Consider the following 7,939-nt stretch of genomic DNA (forward strand, 5'->3'; position numbering starts at 1 on the left):
GGTGTCTCCCAAGCTATAGTCTCCCAATAGAACATAACTCACAACTTAGATTGTGAGGTTTCTTGTTTTTTCATTTCCCTTCAGTCAGCAGTTTTGGTGACTGATGAAGGAGGAACCCAGAGCAGACTTCTCCTAACTCTACAAGGCACTGGATGTTGGGTACCTTTTGTGCCCATCTGCCTCCTCAGAGCGTCCAGATGAATATGGGGGAGGTTATTGGATCTCCTGTTATTAGGTGATTATGCAAAGTTTGATTTGGTGCTATTAAACTCTTCCCTGGAGGGGTAGGTTTTCCTCGGCACTTAGTTCAAGAAGCAGTACCTGGGCTATTCTCAGGAGAAAGACACTAGGAAGATTTTGCTCAGTGGAAACACACTGAGTGAAATGAAATGAAATCCATATTTTAATGGCAAGAGGAGAAAAGATTAAATATAAAATTTTCCTTTCCCTGTTTGGGCCTCCTCCCTCCCCTTATTGGGTATTATGCATCTGCATTAACCACGCCTCCTAAGTAGATAACATTCCTTCTTTATCATATCAAGGATCACAGCTTCTTAGGAGATAAACTTTCTTCTCCTAAGGGGCCACAATGACCACCACACACTTTGTTGAGCTGATCTGGATCATGTTAAGTGTCAGTAATACCTCGCTTGATGGATAACCGTTTGTCCCAAAAGTATAACTGTGCTTTGACCTCCTGGGTAGAACATTCGCAGAGTGTTCTGAAAGACTGTCTCCTAGGTTATAATTCCCAGACTGGCCCAAATAAAAGTTTCCACTTGTTTCTTAGACTTTCTGTCAATTAATTTTTTTCATCACAATGGGTTATTTTCAGATGAAAGACACAGAGAAGTGCCTACAGAATTATATCTACAAGGTCTTGCTTAATTGGAAATTAAAGGAAACATCACCCCAAAATGGCCAAATTGGTGTTCACTGGACTTTGCAAAATTAATTAGTTTTGCATGTGCAGCAAGAAGAACCAGCTTGATAAAATATCTTTTTAGAATTCTGACCCTAAAGGATCAAAAGCCCTTTAGAAGGATCTTGCATTTCTCTTCCTGCATCTTTGATACGTAAACATAACTGATCTTCTGAGGCTTTTTTCCCCCTGTATTTTAAGAGTTCCCTATATTTTAAGAGTCTCTACCATCCAGAAGGAGCACATGGCAGCCAGTCAAATAGATTAGAATTTTAAGGAGATTTTTTTGGTCTGGCTGTGTCAACACTCCTAGCCCATAAGTGCCCTTGGTCACCTTCACCTGTGAGATATATGTATCTGCCTAAACCGTGAAAGCCCTTTACTTTTTCAGACTACTTTTGAAAAAAAGCTTTCTAGGTCTTGTGAAGGCTATATCCTCTTCTGGGAGCACCTCTTGTATCTTCTTGGTTTGAGTCACTATTAAAATCACCACTCATCAATGGCCAAACAACAACAGATTTTATTTTCTTGGGCTCCAAAATCCCTGCAGATGGTGACTGCAACCATGAACTTAAAAGCTGCTTACTCCTTGGAAGGAAATCTATGACAAACCTAGACAGCATATTAAAAAGCAGAGACATCACTTTGCTGACAAAGGTCCATATGGTCAAGGCTATGGTTTTTTCTGTGGTCATGTATGGGTGTGAGAGTTGGACTATAAAGAAAGCTGAGCGCTGAAGAATTGATGCTTTTGAACTGTGGTGTTGGAAAAGACTCTTGATAGTTCCTTGGGCGGCAAGGAGATCCAACCAGTCCATCCTAAAGGAGATCAGTCCTGAATATTCATTGGAAGGACTGATGCTGAAGCTGAAACTCCAATACTTTAGCCACCTGATGAGAAGAAGTGACTCATTTGAAAAGACCCTGATGCTGGGAAAGATCGAAGGTGGGAGGACAAGGGGGACAACAGAGGATGAGATGGTTGGATGGCGTCACCAACTCAGTGGACATGAGTTTGAGTAAACTCTGGGAGTTGGTGATGGACAGAGAAGCTTGGTGTGCTGCAGTCCATGAGTTGTAAAGAGTCGGACACAACTGAGTGACTGAACTGAACTGAACTGAACTGATGTACTATGAGTTGGAGCTGAGACACTTCCCTAAAGCCAGGGCCATGTGGCCTACAGGGTCGGAGTAAGGGTAGACAAGCAAAACCATGGCCTTCAGCTAGAGGAAAGGATAAGGCTGACGTCCACCTTCACAGGAGTTGGGATTGTTTTTTTTTTTTTTTAAGTCACTACAGGAGAAATAGAAATCTCAAGTCTTCTCTTCTTGTGGGTTTGGGCCAAAATATTCTTGATCCTTGAGCTCTAAAAACTCCAACCTGGGAAATTAACTCAATTTGTGCCCAACAGGTGATTGGCCAGAAGGATTCTGAGCAAGTGCAGTTCTTCTGGGTGAAGCTCCCAACCCAGGCGGCAGGATCCTCCCAGGTAAAGGGGGGTCTTGTAAAAGGGGGCTCACAGTTTAATGACAAAGTACACGAGGGCTCAACCCACTGTGAGTCCCAAGAACTCCACTGAACAGACACCAATCTGAAAGAGACAGCAAATAAATACAGTTGATACAATTAATCACATTAGAAAAAGTCACCATGAATAAAGGACAGGAAGATGGGAGCGAGGAGCATATGAATTGAAGAGTGTCCTCCAAAAAAGTCATGTCTACTCAGAACCTCAGAATGTGGCCTTATTTGGAAGTAGGGTCTCTGCTGACATATTTAGTTAAGGATTCCAGTGTGGAAATTGTCCTGGACAGAGGGTGGGACCACAGTCCAGTAACTGGTGTCTATAAGAGAAAGGACAGAGAGATTCACATACATGTAGTTGAGAGAAGATGAGCACGGGAAGGTGGAGACAGAGAGGGAGTTAAGTAACCACAAGCTAAGGGGTCTCCAGAAGCTAGAGGGGGAAAGGACAGACCGTCCCCTGGGGCATCAGAGACAGCACAGCCCTGCTGACCCCTTGCTTCACACTTCTGACCTCTAGAACTGTGAGAGAACAAGTTACTGTTGTTTTAAGGTACCAAGCTTATGGTAGTCTATAACTACTATACACTACGAATTTGTTACAAAACCAAGATAAATTTCCAGAAAATTTTCCAGAAATGCTTGCCTACCTCCTGCCCTAGAGCATGGTAGCCACATGGATCCCAAGACCCCTGGTCATATCCTGTGTCCCCAGTGTCTGAGACTCACAGGGGAGGGTCCACTGATCTAGAGAAGGGTCCAAACGCCCCCAGGAGCCAGGAGGGAAGGAAATAAATAAAGGGGATGGAGAGGACGAGGGCTACTGGAGAGGACAGAGGCAGCTGCCTCTGTCGGGGGTGGTGGAAAAGCAAGATGCCATGTGCATGATAAGGTCTTGTGTTTATAAAACAGGAAGAAAGGTTACAGATATGCCCTACAAACATGTGTGCATGTCTGTGTACACGTGTCTACATATGATTTCAGAGCATTTGAAATGTGTTGAAGGCTGTACACGAGGTTGAGGACATCGATGCTCCCTGAATGTTGGAGGAGTAGATGCTCCTGTGAGCAGGCAGGAAGCCTGGCCATGCCCAAGAGGGTAAACCAGGACATGGGAGATGATCATAGTCCTGCTTTATATCAATCAGACATGAGAATGAGAAAAATACAGAAAATACTAAGCAAAGATGAGCATGAGGAACAATATAAAGGGCTGAGTAAGTGCTCAGCTTCAGGCACACACCCCCACTGCTCCCTAAGGGCACACAGCCCAGTGACACCAGATCTCCTGAGGAGTCAAAGAAAGCCGGAAATGCAGATTTTCACTGAAATTAAAATATTGAGTAGATAACAAACACTTAAGAAAAAAATAACACCAATTCTATATGATCTGTTCTAGAACACACTGTATAGGGAAACCAAGCATACCTTTGGGCCACCTCCAGTATAAACTGGTTTGCAGCCCCTGATCTGCAATAAATCAAGCTTGCATGTGCTGATGTCCAGAGTGGGGCCAGGGCCTTCTGGGTCTTCTGTGAGGGGCAGGGGGACAGGTAGCGGGCATGGATTGAGTGTGCTTATGTTACAGGCCCTCTGATGAGCCCTTCACATGCTTTTATACATTTAATTTATATGAAGTCAATATTAAGACCATTGCACAGATGGGGAAATTGAGGCTCTGATAAATAAGCTTGCCCAAGGTCATCCGTCTATGAAGCATCCCCTCCAGGCCCCACAGCCTCCTTGTCACTCTGAGTGTTCATCTCCCCTCCACCTTCTCTGCCCTTCTGACACCTCCTCCTCCTTCCTCTGTCCTGGTCTTGACCTTCCCAGCTCACTGACTTCCAGTCTGCACGCCTGGCTGCTGGGCAGGCAGGGCTCAGCCACATTCAGACTGTGCTCTGACTGGGGCACCATGTTCAGGCTCACAGATTAAAGTGGAGGAGGGGCTGCTGGGAGACTCAGAGAAACCTGCTGCTTTCCAGGTAGGGGAACAGAGGCCCAGAGAGGCACAGGCCTTATCCAGGGTCACACAGCAGGAACCCCATGCCTCTCCTTCCCCTTCCAGCTCTCCCTCTGTGCCATTAAATGAATCCAAAGTTGTCATTTAGTTTTAACTGAAATTGAAGGATGAGTTCCTGGAGGTTAGTGAGAAAAAAACTGGGGTACAAAAAACATAACCTCCCCAGCCTCCCTCACCCCAGTGCCCCTTCCCTACCCCGGCAGTGCCCACTGGGAGGCCAGCAGGTACCAGGGCTCCACTGGCAATTGGGGCTGAAGGAGCTTTGTGAGTCCAGGCAGGTTCTCAGGTTTGCTCTGTGTTTCTCTTTCCAGGGTTTATTATCAGCAAAGGTGATATAATAATCTCCTGATGGCAGGAAGCTGGCTGGGGCTCAGGGTGCTGGCCCTTCAGCCCTGGGGGCCTCTCAGCAAATAGTCCCTTGGAAACAGGGCAGGTGTCCCTGTGGAGGGGGCGGGCTGGGAGGGGCCTCACACTCCCGACACACTGGACCCTGGAGGAGCCCCTGTGTGAGCAGGACTGCAGCCCTGGCTGGTGGGACTGTCTTGGGCAAGTGACCTGGGCAATTCCATGGTCTCCATGGTCCCTGCTACTCTGGCCATGTGTCCCTGTCACAGCCCTGAAACCCCTTAGGCCCCTGTTCTCCTCTCACTTCCAGTCCAGGCCCCTCCTCCGTGGGGAATGAACAGCATCCTTGTTTATTTCCAATCCCTTCTTCCCAGCTTGGAAGCTGCTAACCAGTCTCCCAGACCAGGAAAATCCTCACTCAGGTAAGACAACTTCTAGATCATTCCTGACCTACACCTAGATGGCAGTTTTGGAGCTTAAGAGCCAAACGTTATGCTAATTATTCTGAGGTTCCCTCATGACATCCCACCTTGAGTCATGCTGGGTTGGGGTCTCCCTTCCCCAATGGGGAAGAGTCACATGCTAAGGAAAAGTTGGGAAAAGGATTCAAAGCAGTCCCTACTTCCCATGTCATCTTGTCCCCACGGCCTTGCTCTCACCCCATGGCTCCTCCCTGTTCACCCCTGGAGCTGCCCTCCTCCGGGTGGGGCTGTGTCCCTCAGATGGCAGCTCCTTCTAGTGATGCTGCAGGGAGGAGAGGCCAGGACACGTGTGTCTTCAGTTTGCTGTGGAAGGAGGCCGTGGCCTGAAGGCGGGTCCTGGATCCCAGAACTCCCACCCACAGGGCCCCTGCTGACATTTGGGCTGTAGAGCAAACCACTGAAACCCACAGTTGATACTTTTATCTGGGATTCCCAGGTCCTAGCCATGCCACTTTAAGGAAGGCACCGGATTCCCCAAGAGTCAGTCTTCTCATACGGAGAATGGAGTGATTATGGAGTACTATCCATAATCCCTTTTCTGAAATCCCCGGGTCAGATCTACTCCAGGACTCAATATTTTTTAGCTTTAATCACATAACCTGGTGCATCTCCCTACATGCCATAATACTCAAAGGGGCCTGGAAGCACCTTTTAATAAAACATCTTAGTATTTCTACAACTGAACTCTTGAACATTTACACTAAGTGAAATAAATATAAACCACAAATGGTCTCATGTCTGTTCAGATCAAATTTCTTACGAAACAAGGTTTTTTGTTTGTTTGTTTTAATTTCTTTTCCAGTTTCAGAAACTTAAAGGTTTGGGGGTGTAGATAGAGACCACACTATTCTGTGTGTCTGTAGATAACGGCACATAGGAAGATCCAAAATGTTCATCATTTGAGACCAGACCCAACCCAGCTGGGGGCCTCGGGATAAGACAAGTCTGACAAGGCCAAGGGTGATGGGTGGGGAAAAAAAACTAGAGCAGCTGTGCTGTTATCAGGGGTCTGAGTCACTGGTTCAAACTCCACATATCCTGAGCCTCAGTCATCACAGGCCCCCTGAGCCTTTTCCAGGCGTCTGACTTAATCCGCCTCCAGAGCTGGACTTTCTCCCTCAGTGAAGACCACAGCCGTATCGGTGACACAGACGTGCACCACCATCACAGCACCATGAGCTTGTTCTCAGGCCTGGACTCTGTGACCATCGTGGGCTATTTCCTCCGCCTGGGGCAGCTGCTCTCCACCTGCGTGCCCTTCTCGCTGGTGGCCGTTGAGGACACTCTGCGGGTGGGCATAGGTAACTGGTGCATCTTCATCTGGTGCTTCTGCTTCTCTGCATCCCTCCTCATCCTCCTAACTGAGTTATGTATATTCCGGTCCCCGCATCCCCCACTACTGGGATGGTTTTCTCCATGCCTACGCCTTTTACTTTACCTTCATCTGCCTCTCAGCCTCCATCATCTTCGGCATCACCTACATCCAGTACTTGCCTCAGGGTTCCGCCCAAAATCACGCCATCACCGCCACTGCCTTCTCAGCCGTGGCTTCTGTGCTTTATGCCTTGGAAGTGGCCTGGGTGTGTGCCCGGCCTGGCAATATATACTGCTTTGTGCCCACCTTTCAAGGTGTGATCAGGAGGCTGGAAAATGTCGTGGCCTGTGTCATCTGCGGCTTCATCACTAACATTGACTTGTACCAGCACCAGCCGGCCCTGATTTGGTGTGTGGTCGTGTACTCAATCTGCTTCATCCTGGGGGCCGTGAACTTCTTTATCAACAGGTGTGACAGTGACAACGACAGAAGGCTGTCCATTCCCTACCCTGGTTTCCTGGCGGGGCAGACAGTGCTCTCCATCCTCCTCTACACCACCGCTGCGGTCCTCTGGCCGCTCTACTAGTTTGATGAGAATTTTGGGGGCCAGCCTCTAAGGTCCAATGATATGACTTGCAGCAGTGACCTTCCCCCCACACTGTGTGTCTGGGACCAACGATTGGCTGTGGCCATCCTGACAGCCATGAATTTGCTAACTTACATGGCTGACAGCGCATACATGGCCTTGGTTTTTGTAGGGTAACGTTCTGCCCACAAGTCTCGATTCCTCTTCTTAACAGAAATTTCATTACTGAGCTCTGCCCTCTCTGATGTCGTCTTCCTGGCTCCCTCTCTCCCTCCTCACATCCTTCCCCATTCAGCTCACTCTCTTTTCTGTTTCCTTCCCTCCTTCTTCTCTGACTCCTTCCTGTCTTGTGTGGTTTCCCACATTCTCTTCTGCCTCTTTCTCTTGAAATTAAAAGATGCTTACTCCTTGGAAGGAAAGTTATAACCAACCTAGACAGCATATTAAAAAGCAGAGACATTACTTTGCCAACAAAGGTCCATCTAGGCAAGGCTATGGTTTTTCCAGTAGTCATGTATGGATGTGAGAGTTGGACTATAAAGAAAGCTGAGTGCCAAAGAATTGGTGCTTTTGAACTGTGGTGTTGGAGAAGACACTTGAGAGTCCCTTGGACAGCAAGGAGATCCAACCAGTCCATCCTAAAGGAGATCAGTCCTGGGTGTTCATTGGAAGGACTGATGTTGAAGCTGAAACTCCAATACTTTGGCCACCTGATGCAAAGAGCTGACTCATTTGAAGAGA

Source organism: Bos indicus, chromosome 21 (genome assembly GCF_029378745.1).
Source record: "Bos indicus isolate NIAB-ARS_2022 breed Sahiwal x Tharparkar chromosome 21, NIAB-ARS_B.indTharparkar_mat_pri_1.0, whole genome shotgun sequence".
Lineage (NCBI taxonomy): Eukaryota > Metazoa > Chordata > Mammalia > Artiodactyla > Bovidae > Bos > Bos indicus.